Source organism: Protopterus annectens, chromosome 10.part0 (assembly GCF_019279795.1).
Source record: "Protopterus annectens isolate FY-2018-M chromosome 10.part0, PAN1.0, whole genome shotgun sequence".
Lineage (NCBI taxonomy): Eukaryota > Metazoa > Chordata > Ceratodontiformes > Protopteridae > Protopterus > Protopterus annectens.
The window spans coordinates 844,228,131-844,243,343 of record NC_056744.1 but is presented as its reverse complement, the minus strand read 5'-3'; positions in this window follow the sequence as shown (position 1 = coordinate 844,243,343).

Below are 15,213 nucleotides of genomic sequence, written 5' to 3'. Positions count from 1 at the left end.
CAACAGTGTCCTCTTCTGATGTACACTTTAGTAATGGCAGGGGACCATCACATTGTCTCGCAGTGTTTGAAGGACAGTGTCTGGGTTCTTTTGGCTCTGGCTAGTACCATGCATTCATGTACCTGTTTATACAGTGCCTATGTGTATGATTCCACAGTCATCCAGCTATTTCCCATTGCCATGGGTGCAGTGAAGACATCCACCCCTGTTTTCATGGCTGTAAAGTCAGCTTTGGAGAGGTTTTGCCAGGTGGTTATCTTTATTGGGGGGGGTGGCTGACATGTTGAGTTCCATGTTGATTACAGCCTATCTGAATCTCACCATGCAGGGATTGACATATGTGGATGAGCATCAGTCCCATATTTAAGTGGTCAACACAGGTCAAGGTTGTTGCATCCTCTACCAAGGGTCAGTATGAGCTGGTCTAGGGCAATGGAAATGATGAATCTCAGAAGTGTTGAGCCACTGTACTGGTGGTTGACTATATTCCCCAGGTGATGGAGGGGTAGTTGAAGATTCGTACTATGTCAGTGTTGCATTGGACCATCATAGATGGCAGGGTGTTGAGGAATGTGCATTGATAGTCTAAGGACATGAATGTGGACTCATAGCAGGCTATGGTCTGGATTGCACTATTACCCCAAGGCAGTTGTACCAGAAGTATCTCCAATGCATTATGATGGGATATTAGTCTGGAGGTGTTCCTATACATAATGAATATGGAGACAACACCACCTATGAAGGTGTGGTGTGGTCCATGTTTGGGGTCTGACAGCTGTGGAATGTGCCATAGCCTGATACGGCAGGTCTGCTGTTTGCTGCTGTAAACCACCTCTCCATTACAGCAGACATGTGTCCTCCACTCCAACGGCTATGAGTGACTGCATCCTGACAGATGTCCACTGCTGAGCAGCAAGACCCTCAGATTGCATACATGTGTAGCTGCTATGATGGTAATGACATTAGGAACACTGCCTAATAAGGCAACATAGGGGTGGCAAGACACTTAGCCAGTACCTGGCAACCCAGCAGTGATAGATGTAAGACATCCATGGCAAGTCATTGGGTTCTGTTAATCATGTCATCCCAAGTAGAGAGGTTCTGTATCCCCTGAGAATGACACATAACACGTAAGCTAATGTTGCAGTCAATCATCTGTTGATAGTACCACACCATAATTCTGGGTGACAGTGGTACATTGCCCAGGACTACAGTCACACCTGCCTGGACTGCATAATCAGAGAGTTCAACCATGTCTCCTGTCATGTAGTCCAGCGGAGTGTGTCCCAATTCATTCACACCCACATTGATACGGAGTGATACCCATAGTTGTTGTGGAGGGACATGCCTGGCGATGTCATGTGTTAGATGCTGGCATGTGACAGATATTTGGCTGTTACCTGCTCCATATTCAACTTAGTGAGTGGGATTTATGTGCCTCAGTACTGTTACCCATGATCACTGTATTGTGCAAGGTGGTTAGCCTTAAGAGCTTAGGTTGGGGGGCACACTCTTTAGGTTAAATATGTGTCCCTTGGCATTTGCCATGTCACAGTGTCTGAGTGGGTGTCTGCCTTGCTGGTCTGTACTGTTTGGGTAAATGTCCGTTGAGTGCTGCTGGGAAGGTGGGTGTGTGACTTTTCACTGTATGTCATGGCTGTCAAAGTGGGTGTCATGGTGAGCTACGTGTTCTACATGGTGTGGTGCAGGTGTTGATGTTATCCTCTTGACCTGATAGTCCAGTCTTTGCTGGAGAGTGCATAAATCCACATTAGGTGATATATGGGTAACCCTCACAGGTCTGAGTGTTTGGAGTTTACAGGGGAGGGTTGTCTGTGTACATGAGGCAGTTGCAACAGTGCCCCTAGAATGGACAAGTGCACCAGGTTAATGAGTGAAAGCACAGATAACCACCCTTCAAACATGGCAGGGGGGGTGGACATAGCTAGTAAATACTGGGGCTACATCTGTGATGAACCAGTACTGTTGACAGCTCTCAGGTGTGCCACACTTCTTGATACAATAATCTGGTGAAGTGCCAAGCCATAATGCTAGTTGAAGTGCAAGACAGAAAGAACTAGCATGATGTACGGGTGGAACAGAAGGTAGACTGTCTGCCAGCTGTAATGCTTTACCACAGCTGTGTAATTATCAGCAGCTAAGGTTATTTGAAAGTTCAGTTAACTTTGTAGTGCATGCAGTAACTGTGTAACACTATAGTAGACATACCTAGATAGGCAGGAGTTCTAATCCCAATATTGGCAAGTGTGTGTGAATCATGTACTGTCTGGCTTATACCATTTTTGACCTGTGTACTACCCTTTACACTTCCTTTCCCTCCAATTTAGTAGACCTGTTGCTGTCATCCACCTTAGAAGTACCTTTAAAAAATATGGAAATGTATAAGCTCTGTGGTGTGTCTGATAACTGGGTAAGACTATAGTAGACATCCCTAGATAGGCAGGAATTGTAATTTCAATACTGACATGTGTGTGTGTGTGTGTGTGTGTGTGTGTGTGTGTGTGTGTGTGTGTGTGTGTGTGTGTGTGTGTAGGGCATGTGTGTGTGAATCATGTACTGTCTGGCTCATACCATTCATGACCTGTGTACTACCCTATACACTTCCCTTCACTCTTATTAAGTATACCTGTTGATGTTATCCACCTTAGAAGTACCTTTGGAAGAGACTGAAATGTATAAGCTCTGTGGCGCATCTGATAACTGCATAGCACTATAGTAGGAATATCTAGATAGGCAGGAGTTCTAATCCCAATACTGGCAAGTGTGTGTGTGTGTGTGTGTGTGTGTGTGTGTGTGTGTGTGTGTGTGTGTGTGTGTGTGTGTGTGTGTGTGTGTGTGTATGTATGTGTGTGTTAATCATATACTGTCTGGCTCCTACCATTTTTGACCTGTGTACTACCCTTTACACTTCCCTTCACTCCAATTTAGTAGACCTGTTGATGTTATCCACCTTAGAAGTACCTTTGGAAGAGATTGAAATGTATAAGCTCTGTGGCGCATCTGATAACTGCATAGCACTATAGTAGGAATACCTAGATAGGCCGGAGTTCTAATCCTAATGCTGGCAACTGCTTGTGTGTGTGTGAGGATCATATCTTGCATGGCTTATACCATTTTGATGTGTATACCATACACGGCTGGTGATCACCTCTTGCTGCCATTACTTTATATAGTGTGGTAACAGCATCTGCCTCACATGCAGCAGGTTAAACCATTGTACAGTTCTCTGTACAGATGTGACTGGAATATCCATATGTTTGAAACCTATACGTGGTCGGAGGTAGTCTGTGTGCCTTAATGCCCATGTATGTGATATTATAGCCAAATAGATCACAGTGAGTGTACTGACACATATGGCAGCATAAGGTATCATGCCTGACTGAAACATCATGCTGATAGGATGCCCGCCACCCTCACAGGTGGCCAGCCTTGTAGGTGCAAAACATGAGTCCAGATGCTTGGTTTTACAACTGATCTGTACCTGTTATGTGTCATATTAAAGGCTGGAAGAGGTGTGGACAGTCATATTGTTTTCCTAATTAGTATGTAACAGGAACACCTTGCATCTTAAGAGGGGTGTGTACACAATTTATATCCACTGTATACCAGTAATGTATTGTGCATGACCCTACCTTAGGCCATTTGTCCAACACAATTTGTTGGCCTCTAGCCAGACGTCTTGGCACTGACAAGTTGTAAAGTATGCTACAGGAATGTTGAATTCACATTGGATAGGCCCCAGTATTGACCACTATGATGCAATACAGTTAACCCCAACACAAGCGAACATGCACAACAAGCAATATAGCTATTACATAAAGCAATATAGCTATTACTGATGGTTGTGTGCATGGTAAATTGCATGCACTTCACATGCCTGGGGTATTGGCAGGCAACAACAGAACAATGTCATACTCACCAGCTTCAGGCTGCTGTCCCATATGCAGACCGGAGGGTCCTAGGTAGTTGTGAGAGGGAGTTATTGTCAGCAGATGCACATGTGTCCTTGGTACAGGATGGATGCAGCATATCTGCACATCTACAGTACTAACTGCAGTACTACACAATGTCCTGTCCTCACCATAGATGTACACCTCTGTGCATTAGAAAACCCCATCCACAACTGCAATCGGACCTGACACATGCATATAGATACAATACAGATACATGTATGTCCGATATATTAGTGCACTAATCCCCACTGGACCCTTACCTGCACGCTTCTCAACCAGTGTGTGTGTGTGTGTGTGTGTGTGTGTGTGTGTGTGTGTGTGTGTGTGTGTGCAAAACCCACCTCCACAATGCTTCCCTCAGTGTCATGGCTTGTGCATTCAGTGTGTGGCCCAAGTTGGTGAGGAGCTCCTCAGTGAGTGTCGGGGGGGGGCTGGATGGCTGGGCTCCCACCTGTGGCTAGCCAGTCCCTCACTACAGCAGCAGCTCATTGATGGGCATGGCATTTAAGGTTGTTGGCCTGATGCTGTACATTCTCATAAGTTCTACTGTGCAGGCTGGCATCATTTACCCTGTGGACCACACTTTTCCACAGGGGAGTCCTGTCCCACACATCTTCTGCTCTCCGTCCAAATGACAGGGCATAATGTCTAATAACATATTGGGTGATGATGTCTGTTTCCCCAACAGAGAATGCAGGTAGGCAAGCACTCTGCATGTTACCTGGAAGACATAAACAGGAAAAAGATCACAGGACCTCATACGGTTGTCAAAATGCACATCAACAGTGGAAATTACTTGCAAATAATCCACACTACACTGAAACCCTCCAAGCTATCATGGCTATAGCAGCTTCCATTACACACCTGTCCCTGAGCTATCTTATTCCCCCCAATGTTGGACACTTGATTGCATAATATTCTATCCTCCATTCATTTCTGTGTAGAGGGTTGACAGTGGGCATCTTCCATGTGGATGGTATGTGGATGGTGGCAGTTCTGTGTTTGCCTGTGGTGTGTGATGGAGCTCTGAGTACATGCCTGAGATGATATAGGAGGCAGACACTGATGTTATTATGCCCCATGGATATATGCTGTTGTTGCCAACAGTAGGCAATATGTACATGCTCACCATTGCTGAGGGGAGAAGTGTGGTTGATGTGCATATCTCCCTGTACAAGTGGGGTGGACAGGGTGGCAATGTTCCCAGGTTGTCTATACCCACGATATGTGTGTATGAGGTGTTATATACCCCCAGTACAGGGTGAATTGTGTTATTTCATCTGAGACTTACAACATATGTGGAGACACAGTTGCAATTGTCCTTGGTGATGTGGATATGTCCTATTCATAGTCATAGTCAGCCTAACAGGAAGTCACCTGTGAACTTACATGCTTGCTCAGATATAAGTGGACTTGCTTCATAGTTGTTGCCTGCACCCCTGTGTCCCTTTACAGCTAATGTAGCAACATATTATGTGGTTTATGTATTGCTGCTGTCCACCAAAGGGGATTACTCTACATTGGAGGAGGTTGGATATACAGGTCAGGTACTGCTGTGTCCATATAGCTAATGTGGATATAAAGGGTATACACCCCTAATACACTGTGTGGTATTTGTGCAATTGGAACATGACACCACAATAACTCATTTCATAACAATTCCCACCTGTAGTGTGACCTATAGCATGTACAATTCAATTGCAAACATAACAATCGAGTCTGTGAAAACATATGGAAATAATACTCAGTACAATAAGCCAGTTGAATGAGTGTGCACACCCTTAAACTGACATGTTGCGTATGCACCTCTTGAGATGGTTACAGCATTCATCCGTCTTGGTCTGGACTCTAACACCATGGCACATCTTCACTTGGCAATAGTTGGTCACCTTCCTAGAAACACCTTTGATTGTATTTCAATAGAATTGGACAGGTTAGGAGTCACATAGAGATGAGAAACATTATGAAATGATCTTCTGTGGTCTGATTGTCATACAGCACACATACCTGGTATTCTAACAGGGGTGTGTATACTTGTGATATCCACTGTATATAGGTGTGGATATAGCTGGCAGTGGTAGGCATGGACAGAGGGTCATAACACAGGTGGACACTTCTCTGATTAATAGCTGGATATCATGCCTACTCTAGTACCCATATTAGTGTCAGGGCACTGCAACAACCAGTAGCTGTACACATTTCTGTCTGTTGTATGCACTGACACTGATATTACACACATGTGCAACATGCACGACCTATGTAGCTGAATGCTTGAAACCCATGTGATTTAGTTTTGTGCCTTCCAGCTGAACATAAGCATACATACATGTGCTCAGGAGATACCTGGTATACATTTCTGCTGTATGTTACTATGGCACACTGTAGCTACAGTCTTGCCACTCAATCATACTTCTCAACCTGTTACAGCAGTACATCTGGACAATGGCACGCATAAATGGGTGTCAAAGTGGACATCAATATTGATATTGTATTAATATAGCTGCACCATACATTAGTACATTGATTGGGGTCTACTTTATATGTTCAAAATACAAAAAACCCAAATCCAAATAGTGCAACACATAAAAAGCGAACCGCAAATACGTTGAACATACTAAATCATGAAATTTAAAACCTGGAACCATCATAGTCGGCCAACCCACCATCCGCAACACACTACCTACCCAAACACAATAAAAAAACACATACATACACTAACCAAAACCCTACTGCTAACCCTACACTAAATCCCACATATATAACTATCTATGCACTATCTTTAACCACTTCCCAAACCCTAAGGTTCGCAACTACTGCACACTTCCCCTATGGAGCTATACCCAAACAAACTAAATATTCCACACACATACACTTAACAATACCCTACACTAAACCTTACATACATTACCTACACAAAACCTTACATACACTACCTACCTATGCACTTACCTTAATCCCTTCCTAACCCTAAGGTCCGTAACTATTGCACACTTACCTTACGGAGCTATACCACAGATGGGCCAACTATGCAAATTTGATATTTCCACTTTCACGGTTTCGTTCGTTCGACGTATTCGCGGTGCGCTCTTTACGTGTCATGCTATTTGGATTCAGGTATTTCAGCTTTTGAGAACATAAGGTAGAGCCCGTTGATTTCACAGTAGGGTTTGACATCACTGTAATAACCTGGAAGATGTCCAACAGTCATAAGTAGGCTATTATGTTACAATGTCATTGCTCAAAGACCTGCCAATGGTTTGGCTGACATAACACAGGTATATGTGTATGTGACTACAGATATCAGTCACAAATGTGCTTACTGTCCAGCAGAACACTGTACAGTTGAATGTTATTAATTCAATATATCACATGCAGTTCAACACACGTCTGCAGCAGTACTTTACTATGCACATGCCCTCTATAGATCTCTTAGCTTTACAAGGCAAACATGTGTCATACACATAATCACAGGTAACATAGATATGGAAAGCATCCCATTAACTGGCCTAACAGTGGCACAGTCGCAACTGTTTGACAGATACCCCTGCGGTTGTCATAAATGAGCTGTCCTTCCCCAGGGTGAGTCAGGCTCCTGAGCTGTGATCCCACCTCACAACCTCTCAGAGCATCACATTTGGACAATGCCTAAAATGATGGGGAGATAAATAGGGACAGACTTTAAATATTCCTGTTACAAACATAGGAAGTTCATAGAATGATACATTTAGCAATACGGTGAATATTTGTAAGGATATGGAGTCTTAAACTCAAGTGTTTGTCATTACCTGATGACTGCAATCCTTAGCTATTTGGCAGAAAAGTACAGATCTCAGGAGGAACAGAAAAAATACATGATGGTAAAATGTGGACATTCTGTGAAGATCTGTACAGTTGATAGGTATGTCTGTGATATCTCCGACTGCAGAGAAGGCCAGATGCTATGGCCATAGCAGCTGTTTAGCAGGACATTAGTACAGCATGTCTTGTTTGGACATATATTCCTCCAAATCATATTTCCCATTATTACAGACAAAGTACTACATTCAATTAATGCTTACATGGTCTTTCTTCTCTTTTCCACTTTATGTTTCATTTCTTTCTCTCTCTCTGAAAACTAAAGGGATAGAGCTGGTTTGAATAGGTGGCAGCATGGCTTTTGCAGGTGATGCTCATGACCAGGTGATGGCCTGTGCACCTATTGAGGTTCCCCACTTGCTAACTGCTTGCAGAGCAGCTGTGTATTTCTTCCACTAGCCAATGTCATGGCAGCACACTCCTATACATGAGTACTCCATGTGGGCATTGGCTCTTTCCCTTACTTGTGAGGAACACATCCTGGAGTTGTGTGAGCTACTACCTCCTTCAACAAGACTTGTGGAGACAAGCCAACTAAATGGGGGTGAAGGTTTAAGACTTAGGGGCAGAATGTGAGTATTGCTGTTATATGTTTGGAATACTGCTAGTTTAACAGGGTTTGTCTGCACATGCTACTTCTGCATGGGTTTTAGTCTGACAAAGTTCTGTCTCTGCATAGCTCTCAACTGTAGAGCCATCCACATAATGGCTACAGGTTACCCTGTTATGTATGGGCTATTCCTCAGACAGGTGTTGTCCTTGGCAAATCGGTAGCATACTCTGTTGACTGCATTATGTAGATGGTAACATCCATTTGTTTTTCTAACTTTATATCCCTCAGAAAAGATATGTTACTACAAACCCTGTAACACCAGCAACTTTCTCAGTGTATAACATCAATATTTCATGTATGGCTGTGTATGTGGCCTTTTGTTCACCAATTATGTCAGCCTTTTCCCAGATGTCATACAGTAGTAGGTGGATAGGTATACTGGTTTATCACTATTTAGTGCAGTAATTCCTGCTGACGGGGAATAGCAGGAAAACATTTTGAAGTCTGTTCATTCAAGAGGTTGGTGTATAGAGAATGCTCTTAGATGGCCTTGTAACATATTTTATGTGGGGGACAGTAACACATATTTTAAAACTAGGCTGTTAGAACATGTCAGACATATTACTGATAAGAAATATGTCAGTTCTATAGCTGTAAATTTGAATAAATCTCATCATGGGAACAGTAGTGGGTTTCAAGGTACTGTATCTGAAAACGTCAGTGTGATGAAACATTCATAAAAGGACAATTGTTATGTACAGGCTCGATGTATTAATATTAACTGTGATACTTTATCTTGTAGGGGTTAAATGACAAGTGTAATTGGAGGCTGTGTATTCAATTATGTAATTAGCTGTTAATTCCTTCCTGTGATTAAGGCATGTATTTCTGGTAATGTTTACTCCTTGAAGGCTTTGGCCAAGACATCAGAGTATAATAAACATGTGTGAATTACTGGATGGTTGAATTCTTCTTTGCTATGTTCAGACATTTTATTTGTTTTGCTAAGAGGTTGTTGTGCCCGGCCATTGTGCATGGCCTATCATGATTTTGCAGCAGTGTACTGTTCACTTATTTAGTTGGACTGTGGGGGGGAGGCAGATGTGAGTGTCATGGCTGCTTTTGTATCCAACTGTGCATGCTGCCTCAGTTGTGAGTGTTCTATCAGCACCATATGTTTGTATGAGCATTTTGGGACATGTATGCACACACCCACACACACGCACACACACACACCACACACACACACACACACACACACACATATATATATATATATATATATATATATATATATATATATCTGCGTGTGTATATATGCATATGCATATATATATATATATATATATATATATATATATGTGTGTGTGTGTATATTTATATATATATATATATATATATATATATATATATATATATATATATATATATATATATGCACACCTCAGTATTTATTTGTAATATATCTATATATTGTTGCACACATATATGTATCTCCCTACATATCTCTCTTTCTCTCTATGTATGTTTTTTTTCATATATGTATGTATATATATATACCAATCCTTCCTAAGTGCACATTGTCTCTTCCCTGTTGTAAACTGGCTGTAAAGAAGGGTATGTTTGAGAAAATATCCTAAAACCATGCAGCTGAGATGGATTACTGGTAAATTGCATTGGCTATGGTGTGCAGGGTCCTGTGTTCATAACCTGCAAGAGCTGTTTATTTTGTTGCTAGGCAGAACAAGGACTGTTGGATACAGAGTGGTTAAGGCAGTTTTGAGCAGCTTTAAGCATGTTTGCATGGGTTTGTGTGATGGCAAGCAGTGCTAACATATGGTTAAAGGAATAGGCATTCACATGGTGTAGGCTTTACTTACCAGTTTGCAAATCTGCTTAGCATTTACATTTAAGCAATGCTTACACCTGCTAAGCATAGCTCAGCCCTGGGAACTAGTGATCACATTCCAGTCTGATAAAATAGCAGGGTAATGACATCTTTAATAAGTGTATTTAATTCCCTGTACTAAACATGTTTCTATGTGTTGTCATTACAGTAACAAGGGGTGTAAGTATACTGTATGTGATACCTGAGTATACATGTATAGTACCGCATTCACTTCTCTTTGAATTTGTTTCATACATGGGTAGTATCCCTGGTTATATGCAGTTATACTTGCATGTTACAGCAGCTCCAGTGCACTCGTTGACAGAAATAGTTTAACACATATTGCATCATTACTTTAGTACTTTTAACAGTGCTTTTTCAAGTAAGTGTAGATTGCAGATTGCAGTACTGGAAACATACACCCCTGCATGCAAAGCTGGACTCTGAGCACTGAGTATCTTGTTCTTCATGTTTGAGTTGTATGTTTATATGTATCTCCTATTGGATATTAATCTCATATGTTGATATTAACTGTAGACTACTATGTTTTATGGACATGTCATTGAGGACTGCTGTCATGTAGTAATGGCATACCTTTCAGTTTCAGACATGTATCTTTCAAAACATTCATCCTAATGCATAACCTGTTGACCATCTACTTTCTGTCTGTCCTCTGTACATATGTGCAGATGTCAGGCATTGCTACAGCCATACCATGTTGTAGGTCCCCACATTGTATTGTGCTGTGGGCCTCAACACTGCTGAGGTTCCGACATATGGGACATTCCTTAATGTGGGCCTTGCCCCATTTCCTTGCCTGTGTGAGGGACATTATAGAGGTGGTGGCCTACAGATTCATATACAGTGGGTGGCAATACATCACAGGACAGGACAATGTTGAGACAGTCAACCAACATGGAGGACATAGCCTCAGATATGTGAACAGATTCTATGTCATCAGTACTGTTATACACATGATGGATTGACAGATTGACAGGGTTTGTTTGGGCATGCATTTAGTGTGTGACGTCACCACTCACAGTGATATGGCTCTGACATGCCTCTCCACTGGCAAGCTGTCCACAGACTGGCCACATATCTGCCTGTTATATTTTGTGTGTTCACCAAACAGTTGGTGTCCTTGGTAAATCATTTGTGGACTCTGGGGAATGCATTTAGTAAATTCTCACATCTATTGGTATTACCGAAGTCATATTCCTCATAAAGGATGTTTCAACAAACCCAGTGTCATCTGCAACTGTCTCAATGAATGACAGCAGTATGTCCAATCTACCCATGAGTTTGTGCCTCTGTTCCCACCTAGTGATATAGGGGTTGATGCCGAGCTTAGTGAGTGGGGGATGTTATCAAAGGCTTTGGCCAGATCAATGTAGGCTGTATGTGTCACCTTGCATTTATCCACAGCTGAGGTGACCGCTGCCAAGAAGTTCACCAGGTTGAATAAGCAGTTATGACCTACCATTCACAAAAGTAAACTGTGTGGGATCCTGAGTTTGCAGATTCCCATATCCCTGTTTATTAGGTACATAATGATGCATTCCATAGCTTTGCATAACAGACATGTCAGGCAGTTGGGACAGTATTTCCCAGGATCTGTAGTCACACCTTATTTGTAGAGATGGGTGACTGTAGCAGTGCACAATTCAGTAGGGACAAAGCCTGAGGTGAAGCTGTGCTTGAACAGGGCACACAGGTAAGGTGCCAGGTCACTCTGTAGTTCATGGAGAACACAGCCAGGGATATTATCATGTCCAATAGAAGCTGTATTCTTGGCCTTGGACAGTGGTGTTTTAACCTGTGCTGCAGTAATATTGTGTGCCTGCTGGTGTACTGGTATTGTGATTGGTGCTTTGGGGGGAGTAAGGGGTAATATTTGCACTCAAGATGCCAGCTAGTATATTGGCATTATTTCTTGGCTCAGTCTGGGAGGTACCATTGTCTAGTTGCTCAGAACAAATCTTGGTATTGCCATGGAGATTCTTTACATAACTGTATGATGCCTTGTGGTTGTCTTTACTATGTGCTCCAATTCTGTTCTCACAACTACAATTTCTATTATTTGATGAGGGATCTCAACTTTCCATTGAGGCTGATAAGGGTTTATTTTCTGTCTTGGATCGGTTCCCTCCTTCTGTTGTACAATTTCTTTATGGCAGGGGACCACCAGATCAGCTTCCTTTTTCTAGAGGTGAGGGTCCTGGTTGTATTGGGAAAGACGGTATCCATGCATTTGTGTATGTGTTCATAGTGCATTGTTGTTTGATTCAGCTGTCATGCAACTAGTCTCCATTTGCATGACTGCCATGAGGTTAGCCACCTCTGATTTTTATGAGGCCATAGTTCGCGTTGGAAAGGCTTTTCATGGTGGTTACCTGTGCAGGGGGGTAGAAGAGCTGTGGATTTCCAAAGGTGATTAATATTTGTTCTGATATAACAAGGGAGGAGTTGACTATTGGTGTAGAGCAACAGTCGCCCATCTTAGGAAGGACCAGCTTGATGTGATGGGCATGTGCATCGGTACATGAGTAGCTTTCCCAGTTAATGGTGGGGTAGTTGAAGTAAACCAGTATGATAGTGTTAGGCTGGACACTAATATTCTCCAGGGTGTTTATGGACATGGAGTGTGAGTCTTGGAACATGTATGGGGACCTATAGCAGGCTACAACCTGAACCACTGTCTTACACAATGTCAGCTATGCCTGCAGTATCTGTAATGCGTAATGTTCGTCTACCACTCTGGAGGTGTGTGCATCCTATATGAATATGAAAATCCCACCTTTGAAGCTGAATTAAAAGAGGTCCCTAGTTTGGGCCCCTTCACCCCCATTTACACAGCCTTTGGTCATATTTGTTGGAGTAAGAGGTTAAGATTATGGATGCAATGTATATATATATATATATATATATATATATATATATATATATATATATATATATATATATATATGTTTGTGTGTGTGTATACACACATACAATATATACATACATATGCACGAGGGTAGTGTGACAGCGGTGAGGTCGACGGCGGGAGTGATGGATGTGTTTAAGGAGGAGGTGGGATTACATCAAGGATCAGCTCTGAGCCCTTTCTTATTTGCAATGGTGATGGACAGGTTGACAGACGAGATCAGGCAGGAGTCCCCATGGACTATGATGTTTGCAGATGACATTGTGATCTGTAGTGAGAGTAGGGAACAGGTGGAGGAGACCCTGGAGAGATGGAGATATGCTCTAGATAGAAGAGAAATGAAGGTCAGCAGGACTAAGACAGAATATATGTGTGTGAATGAGAAGGAGGATAGAGGAATGGTGAGGATGCAAGGAGTAGAGGTGGCGAAGGTGGATAAGTTTAAATACTTGGGATCAATAGATTAGAGTAATGGTGAGTGTGGAGGAGAGGTGAAGAAGGGAGTACAGGCAGGATGGAGTGGGTGGAGAAGAGTGTCAGGAGTGATTTGTGACAGACTAATACCAGTAAGCGTGAAAGGGAAGGTCTACAAGAAGGTAATGAGACCAGCTATGTTATATGGGTTGGAGACAGTGGCATTGACAAAAAGGCAGGACTTAGAGCTGGATGTGGCAGAGTTAAAGATGTTAAGATTTGCACTGGGTGTGATGAGGGTAGATAGGATTAGGAATAAGTATATGAGAGGGTCAGCCCCGGTTGGAAGGTTTGGAGACAATGCCAGAGATGCAAGATTACATTGGTTTGGGCATGTGCTGAGGAGGGATGCTGAATATATTGGGAAAAAGATGCTAAGGATGAAGCTACCAGGTAACAGGAAAAGAGGAAGGCCTAAGATAAGGTTTATGGATGTGGTGAGAGAGGACATGCAGGTGGTTGATGTGACAGAGCAAGATGCAGAGGACAGGAAGAAATGGAAACAGATGATCCGCTGTGGCGACCCCTAATGGGAACAGCTGAATGATGATGATGATATCTACATATATATATATATATATATATATATAAATATATATATATATATATATATATATATATATATATATATATATATATAAATACTTTTTCCCGGCTGTTGAATGACTGTGCTGCATGATATGTTTGAAAAAAACATAAGATGTATCTACATCTCAGATGACTTAGTGGTAAATTGTTGTGCCTATATTATGCAGGGTCCTGGGTTTAAAGCTTGCAAGGGCTGATTATTTTGTTGCTGGGCAGAACAAGGGCTGTTGGATACAAAGTGATTAAGGCAGTTTTGAGCAGTTGTAAGAGGGTTTAGATGGGTTTTTGTGGTGGTAAATAATGCTAACTTCCAGTTAAATATGCTTACAGACAGAATTAAAAGTGCTTAAGCTGTGTAGGCATCAGTTAGCACCATTCAAGCAGGCTTAATCCCACTTACTACCGCTTAAAACAGCTATCTCACACTTACCCCCATGATAATTTCTTTAAATGAAAAGAAAAAAAGGGGTTATTGGAAAGTGGTGAAAAAGGGGGCACGCAGAGGGAAAAATAATAGAGAAAGTAGCTAGGGATGTGCAGGACAGGTGTAGGGACGTTCCATAGCTGTCTATTTCTTCTACAGCAACAGCTGTGCATATATACTGAATTTGAAGGTATATTTGGACACTCAAACCCTTGAGAGTGGGGTGAGGACAACAATAATGTGTTGTGAAGCCAATTAGGTCAGATTACATGTGTCCAGTGGACACATGTGCAAAATGGACAGCTATGTGTGGGGCGAAAATTTTTTGAGGAACAGATTGCCCTTTTTATAAGGTGAGAGTGGGATGGTGGGGAAGGATAGTAGGTATATTTGGGGAGGTAGGTTGGGTATAAAGACAGACAAGACAGACAAGACAGCATACAGGGGCTGTATATGACACATGTGGGGGGTAAACACCTTAAATGGGAGGGGTGTTTGGTAATCAGAAACCCATGAGCCCCCTAATGT